Source organism: Glossina fuscipes, unplaced genomic scaffold, assembly GCF_014805625.2.
Source record: "Glossina fuscipes isolate IAEA_lab_2018 unplaced genomic scaffold, Yale_Gfus_2 222, whole genome shotgun sequence".
Taxonomy (NCBI): Eukaryota; Metazoa; Arthropoda; class Insecta; order Diptera; family Glossinidae; genus Glossina; species Glossina fuscipes.
Window position 1 is genome coordinate 2,535,391 of NW_023998565.1, and position 7,442 is coordinate 2,542,832.

The window sequence follows — 7,442 nt, forward strand, 5'->3', positions numbered from 1 at the left end:
GTGCAATGTATATTTATCAAAATGTTTTCAATCATTTTCTACAGCTTTTCTCATCTTTCCAGCGAGACGTCGATACCGTTTCGAAAGAATGATATTGATTTGGCAACGATGCAATCACCTACACATTTCCTCATTTCTTAAATTTTCTGTAGCCACTTACCAGCCATGCCAAGCAACATTGATCTGATTAAGTGGTATTCAGAAGGTACTATGTCTGGTGAGTACGCTGCGGGCGGCAGAACTTTCCATTCGAGCTGCAACGGTGTATCCTTGATAACTCTTGCAACGTATGGCCGAGCCATCGACTTGGTGGAAGAGAATTAGTTTCTTTTCCAGCAAAACATCGATCAATTTGCTTAATTCTTGTTGGTAGACATCTCCCGCCACTCTTTCACTCGGTTTTAGCAGCTCGTAATACACTGCATACCGCTGATGGATCATGTAAGCAGGCGACTATCATCACCTTGTTTTTTTCGGAAAACAATTGCTTATCGCTTAGAGGCTAATTATGTACGATTGTCGCCAGCTTTCCAACTCTTCCTCTCAAATTTTCCATTACAATGAATTAATAACTGAGGGAGTAGGAAAAAAAACCAGAAAGAGTTTATTATTATACTTTTTTTCAAAGATTTTCCATAAAAATGAGTGTTAACTGTTCGGTTACAACATATTGTTAGTTATGTAATTATGAAACATCATTATATTAAACTTTCTCTTGCAATCATTTTTACCAAGTCTTTTGTTGTTTTACGCTTGTATATAAAAAAATAAACAGAAAATCTACTACGTAAAAAGTTTTCTTTTAAACAAAACAGTTCAGTATTTATTTAATTTTTATGTAAATTTTCGCTCGGGTTACAACTTTAAAACTGATGTACATCTTTAAAATTGTTATGTTCATAAATTGCGTGCCAGCAATTCTTCAACTTGTTCACCCTACACAACGGCTATGTGCCTGGTAAAACTTATAATGGCAAACTTTAACATAGAACTTTAAACAAAAAATAGTAAAAAAACAACCTCGTGGCGATATTCTTTCTCTTAAAGTACTGCTTTTGGGTTCACGCACTCATATAAAAGTGCAACATTTCACGAATTTCACAATAACCGTCGAAGCTCATGAAGGCGCCCGACGTACCGTACCGACGACACGTCGAAACGTGTCAGTCGTTTTAAATTGTTTAGCGATGGTTTGGCAAAGTTCAGCGATGGTTGTGCAAATACCGTTTTCGAAGCCGACGATTTACCGAAAACGGAAGTACAAGCTATGTGGGTTGCCCCTGCCGCGGGCCCGGGTTGTGTATCTCTTTGGGCTATGGTTTACGAAGCACCGCGTTCGCCAGGCGGACCTAAAAGAACCCCAATAGGCTTGTAAGCAGTTTTAGAAGCAATTTTATGCTCCTCATCTTCGACTTGAATTGGACGCGCAATATTTGGCGCCATATCTATAGTACTTCTAATTGCTTTTGATTTTTTTTTTTTGCTTTGTTGAGTAGAGATGTTCAGATAATAAACTGTCGCAATTTTGGTCACAAATGTATATATATAAAACGCGACAAAAAAAAAGCGGCCATAATGGAAAACGGTCAACACATTCACTGGCTTAAAATTGAAAGGAGACCTTAGTCGATTCGGCAAAACCGATTTTAGTGACATATACGTCATTTATATGCTGGCTGATGAAAATGATATATCCGGCTGCGAGTGGGTTAACATGTTATTATGGGAAACGGGTTTAATAAAATTTGAAATAACACGCAAGGGGCGTAAGCCATGCAATACAAAACATATCGTAAGAATAACTATGGGAGGTGGTGGAGTGACTACAGTGGGTATGTGCATGTCTGCTTTTGGGAAACAATTGATACCGCTGATCCTCCAGATGAAGATCGATTTGTAGAAACTGAACCAATATATGAGTTTTATGTACGAAAATGCGAGAACAGGGCCGTGCAAAAAATCAAATTATTCGACAATAAAGATTTTGGGTATTACATGATGGTATGTATGTATGACTCAATACGCCTCAGGGTCGTATAGCTAAAATCAAAGTTTAATTCCTGGAATGGTATTCGTCTTTATCATAGGACGGTTTATGTGGCATTTGGTATTGTGAACTCAATCCTAGAGAAGTGCAAAACCCATCTTGTAAACTATATTCTTGCAAAATTGTTGCTGCTCAAGTTAGCTCTATCTTACCTCTTCTTGTTACTTTAGGTGAAGATGGTAAGATTTCCATGTATGATTTTGATGCTAAAATTTTGCTACTGCAAAATGAGTTTGATAATGCGAGCACTGATCTCATATGGTTTAATGAACGAATATCGTTATCGGGTATGGACTTGGTTGCAAGTTTTGAAGATGTTGTCATACGTCAAATATATGTCGACTTGAAAGCCCAGTCGACGCCCACTATACATCTAACGCGAGCTATTAAGGCTCATACTGCAGCGGTCACGAAAATGACTGCAAGTTCTCGAAATTCGTTGCTGGTAACGGGAGCGGCCGATCGTACAATATTCGTTTACAATTTCATTGAAAGGCATGAAAGATTAGACTGTGTTCATTTACATCCTATGGGCTTCATGCAATTTGATGCCATACCAAGTAGTTTCAATTGGAAGGATGAAAAGTTCACCATTCTCATTGATTGTAAGACGGGAGAGGTATACGATATCGGCTACCCTCGCAAATAAGCGAAAAGGAAACATTTACAGTTAAAATGTCATACGCCGCGATTTGAAGAGAGCAGCTATTAAAAAACGGAAGGACAAAAACCGGAAACGTAAATTTGATAGAGTTGAGAAATTGAAAATGGCAAATTCAGGTTTACAAATTGATATGGAACAAGCATTAGATATACTCTCAATATTCTTAAGTCGAATGAGATCATTTCATACAAACTATAACTTTTATTAACCGATTCCGAGCCAGACGACGAAGAAGAGTCACTCCATATACCTGCCATTCCTAATCTAATTTTATGGTTACGTTATACGGACCGCAACACTATAGGGGTCTCTATGGGCGGATATGATGCCGACTACATTTATGAATTGCAACCAGGTGTTAAAGAGCCAGTACGTTTTACCATTATAAAGGACGAAATTCATTCGTATCTTGATGTGTAGGTTTCCGAAGATTTACACTTCATTTATAAATCGAATATTACGACTTAAACATTGCTTGCAGAGGAGAGATTCTGATATTGGGTTTAATCAATGGCAAACTTCGCATTAATCATATCAATCCAACCGATTTTACCGATATGCGAAATTGTTTTTGTTTTAACATGCATGATCTCTTAAACGGCACTATCCCGTCGATACTAAGTAGTTGTGACGGTAAAAACTTGATTTCGGTCGGTTATGATGGCAATACTTTCATTTATTCATGGTTTGGACCGGAAATACGTCAAATTGTGCGAAGAAGTAACGCTTCTACAATCCCGTTGATAATTCCATCTGTCACAGACATTGCCGATCCAAATTATCCATCGCTAGAACAGGATTAAAATCTATGCTGAGCAGAAACAACAAGAGGAAGCGGCCGCAGCGCATGAACGTAAAATTTTAGCTGAAATTGCTAGACTCCAAGAAAAACTCAACCGGCTGATGATGGAGAATAAGAGCATTAAAGAGGATTTACGAATTGAGCACAAATACATGCTACTGGATGATCGAATTAAAAACAAACACAGGATGATCTACAATTCTAAAAAACTAAATGCACGCTACCGATGACGAAGAGAGAAAATACCACGAGATGTGAAAAATCCAGATTCGTAAGACAAATATGAATAATACGCAAATGCACGAGCATTTTTTCCATTGCTCTAATTTTCAAATGTAAAACATGAACCTTCCCAGTCCTCCCAACATTTCCTAAGAAATACATCACTCGCTGCTTGCAATTATAAATTGAAGCGAATTGGGCTGTGAATTCAAAATCCTTACTCTCCTAAAATAGAAATACAATTATTTTTGCCAGGCGTTGTTTCGAACAAGCCGGATTGTTATTCTTTTTTGATATAAACATTCGGCGCTAGAGGTAAGGAAAGCTCGGTTTTTTTTAACCTTCATTTTTTTGAAATTAAAGTTTAGTTGTGCTTTGCAATGCAAAAAAAAAAAAACAACAAGAAAACTTCAAACAGTGAGAAATTTGGATAAATTCAAAAGAGTTGCGAAATTTACATTCCTTTCGCTCTTATTTAGTATTATTGGTGTATATAAACGTTTATCTAAAACTTGTATGAATTTCTATGTGTCGTCCTTACACGTTCACAATTTATTTGGAAATTAGAGCAACAACTGACACACATCTCTACTTAATACATTGAGCTCCTAGTCTGCCTGCATGTATGTGAGTATATGTTTTGAATTACTTAACAGCGAGGACAAGTTTGAGGCGCCAGAAGAGAAAGGTGAAGAAGTGCTTGAACTGCCTGAGGAAACTTTTTTCTTCGATCGTGATCCGAATACAATAGTGCCACGCTTCAGCTGAAAAATGAAGCGCCTTTTACTTAGATATCGTTCACGCCAATTGTATGATGTACAACGTCTGCATAATTGCAAAAAAATGGAAAAAAGAAAACCGGATCCCAATAAAAATCATCCAGACGATGATTGCAAGATTGAAGAGGCACAAAGAACCCTGAGTGATTACAAATTGAAAACAGCCGCACAATAGGAACCGCAATCGTTTGAAACTTTGGCCTATAAATATCATGACATTTTAAAGCTTTACGCAATCATTTCCAATTTTAATAAAAGAGTCTTCGAACTGCGGGATATTAAAGAGTCCATAAATGACTTCATTGAAGAAAAACGTTGGCGATTAAAGACCCTTCATGAAAACATAGCGGAGGCAGAGCGAAAACATTTAATGGAAATAAATCCAATAAATATGGACGAAGAATATCCAGAGATCAATTTAATAGAGAAATATTTCCTTGGCTGTGGTATAGAAATCAACGATATATTATACCTTGAGAAGAAAGTTGAAGATCTACTTCTGAGGCGAGAAAAAAGCAAAATTAGAAAATTTAAAAATGAAGAATATGAAATTCTTGGATTGGATCAGATGTCTATCTACGGGCTGGAAGACATTAAGTCTTTTCCGAAGCATTCTCATCTTGTCCACCAGATCTGGCATTTTATTTGAGCAATAAAGGAGAGCGTTCGCCCTGGTTAATAGAAAAACGCTATCGCTGATAAGTTTATTAAACGAACAAGACGACATTCTTAGTGTTGTAAATCAAAGCGTTCAAAGATGTGATAGTCTCTTCACGGAATTAAACGATGATCGACTCCAAGTAAAATACGAGACTGATTTCATGACTAGTTATCTAACAGCTATGAATTAATAGCTATATATAATGAGAGACAGTAAACAGATAGAAAATCAATTATTAAGTGATATCGAATACGCTCTGACAACACGTAACCAGGCTCAGACCTCCATTAACGCATTGACACGGCAAATTGAGGAATTGCGCAAAAGCTGCGATCGCATTAATGACCAAATCGCTGTAATTCAAACAAAATTTATGACTAGTACTAAGGATCATAAGTTTCTCGATTTTTGCGTCGTATTTTTCGCAAAAATGGCGTCCACCTAAGCCACCGCAAAATGAAGATGGTGACTATATAGAGTTTAAGCGTAAATTGCTCTGGAAGCATTATATACCCTCGCTTTTCTATGTTCTATATGCTTCTTTAGAATCGTCCGAGTCGAGCTCGGTGGATGAATCCTCCAGCGAAGAGGAAGAAGACACCAAAAGTATTGACTCCACCGATATGACGGCCATACGTTTGGATGAAAGCCATTGTCCACCCGGAGTGGAAAGGTCCATGTATGAGTTACCGTTTAAGTTACGCGCAGATAGACACGAATTGGAAAAAAATTTAAATGATGCCCTCAAGCAGATAGCTTCCAAACGTGACGAAGTTAAGGAAGCGCAAAAGAACGTAAAATATCATACGGATGTTTATAATAAAGAGGAGGAAACGTCGCTGGCGTTCAGGATAAGTTTTTTCGCAACATTAATTCGCATAGAAAAAAATATAAGTGCGAATGCAAACATGCAAAGTGAAGAGACAGTAGCGTACAATAGTACTGTGTATGGTAGCTGATGACTTCGCTACGGACCGATGCCAGAATATTGTGCAAAAGTTATTCGTGCACAGATTTGGAAAATCAGCTGGCCCAGACTATGTCCGGCGTTCCGCCTATAAAGTGACTAGTTATTTAGGCCAAGCGGCCTACTCGTTTGAAGGCGAGCTTACTGATAAAATTATGGAATGCATTGCGGAAAATATTCGAACACTTATCCCTAACAAATATATTGTACTTGTAACTCACGAAAACTTGAAAAAAATGTTCACAGAAATCTTGAGCGTTTTCAATTATGAACGATCCGAATTTAACATTGAAGATGTATTCTGCACTGTCTATGAGAATGCGAAGGAAACATTACAAACAGCCACTGGAGTTCTAAACACGGCTCAATACCTCTTAGTCCACATGGTGAAAGAACTTATCGAAATTCTTCCTATTGAAGAATTGCTAGCAGAAACCATCGTTAATGCCATTGTAGACAATTTAGAACAGCAACCATACTTCGACGGGCGTTGCATAAACCTAGAAGGCTTGGTCAGCAAAGTGATACAATTTGCTCAAAAAAAATCTCTTGGACTCTGTAACGTCAATACCAATACGCGTTTTGGCACAAAATGTGCAAACCAAAAAAGGAAAATCCCTTTGACGAATTTTAATGAAACCCGCATAAAAACGAGTAAATTATTATTAATTCTCTATTTAACAGTGGAAACACCTTCAAATTATTGGAAATATCGTGGTGTACTGCATACTAAACCCAAGTGTTGGAAATAAGCTGCATATAGCTGATGTTTTGCGACGTTTCTACACCCTCTTTGATAGACGAGCACCATTTATCGGTGTTTACGCTTGGCTAAAATGGATAGAATTAATGTTGGATCTTGATGCTGTTTCTCAAATTTTGGTAGTAAATGCTGATCATTTACAAGATCGCGTTATACAATAATGTAAGCCGATCCCTTAGCAAAAAATCTTATTCAATTAAATGGTGCGGCATGGAAAGAATTACATGATAAAACTAAGCGTTTATGGTTAAAAGATTTAAGTTGTGGCATTAGTATTTTGGAAGTTATACTCAATCGTATTAAAAGTTATTTGAAAAAACTTATAAAACTGTTAATGTTTGATTGCTTTTCATAGATATTTACATGGACGTTACTGATCGGTTTAATGAGATACATTAAACTGACCATAACAACTGTAATGCATTCTCAAGGCGGTAAATCATTAGTTTGGATTGGCTGTGTCGTACAAGTGGGATCGTCGGTCCCCTATTCATATTTATTCTCATAAATTTCATGGGGAGTTTTAAAGCCGCTTAC

General features: G+C 37.2%; 1 pseudogene; it reads left to right on the forward strand.

Annotated features, from left to right (window-relative positions):
• The first annotated feature begins 210 nt into the window (after positions 1-210).
• The window catches only part of LOC119642454, a 25,619-nt pseudogene continuing 18,387 nt past the window's right edge, over positions 211-7,442 (forward strand).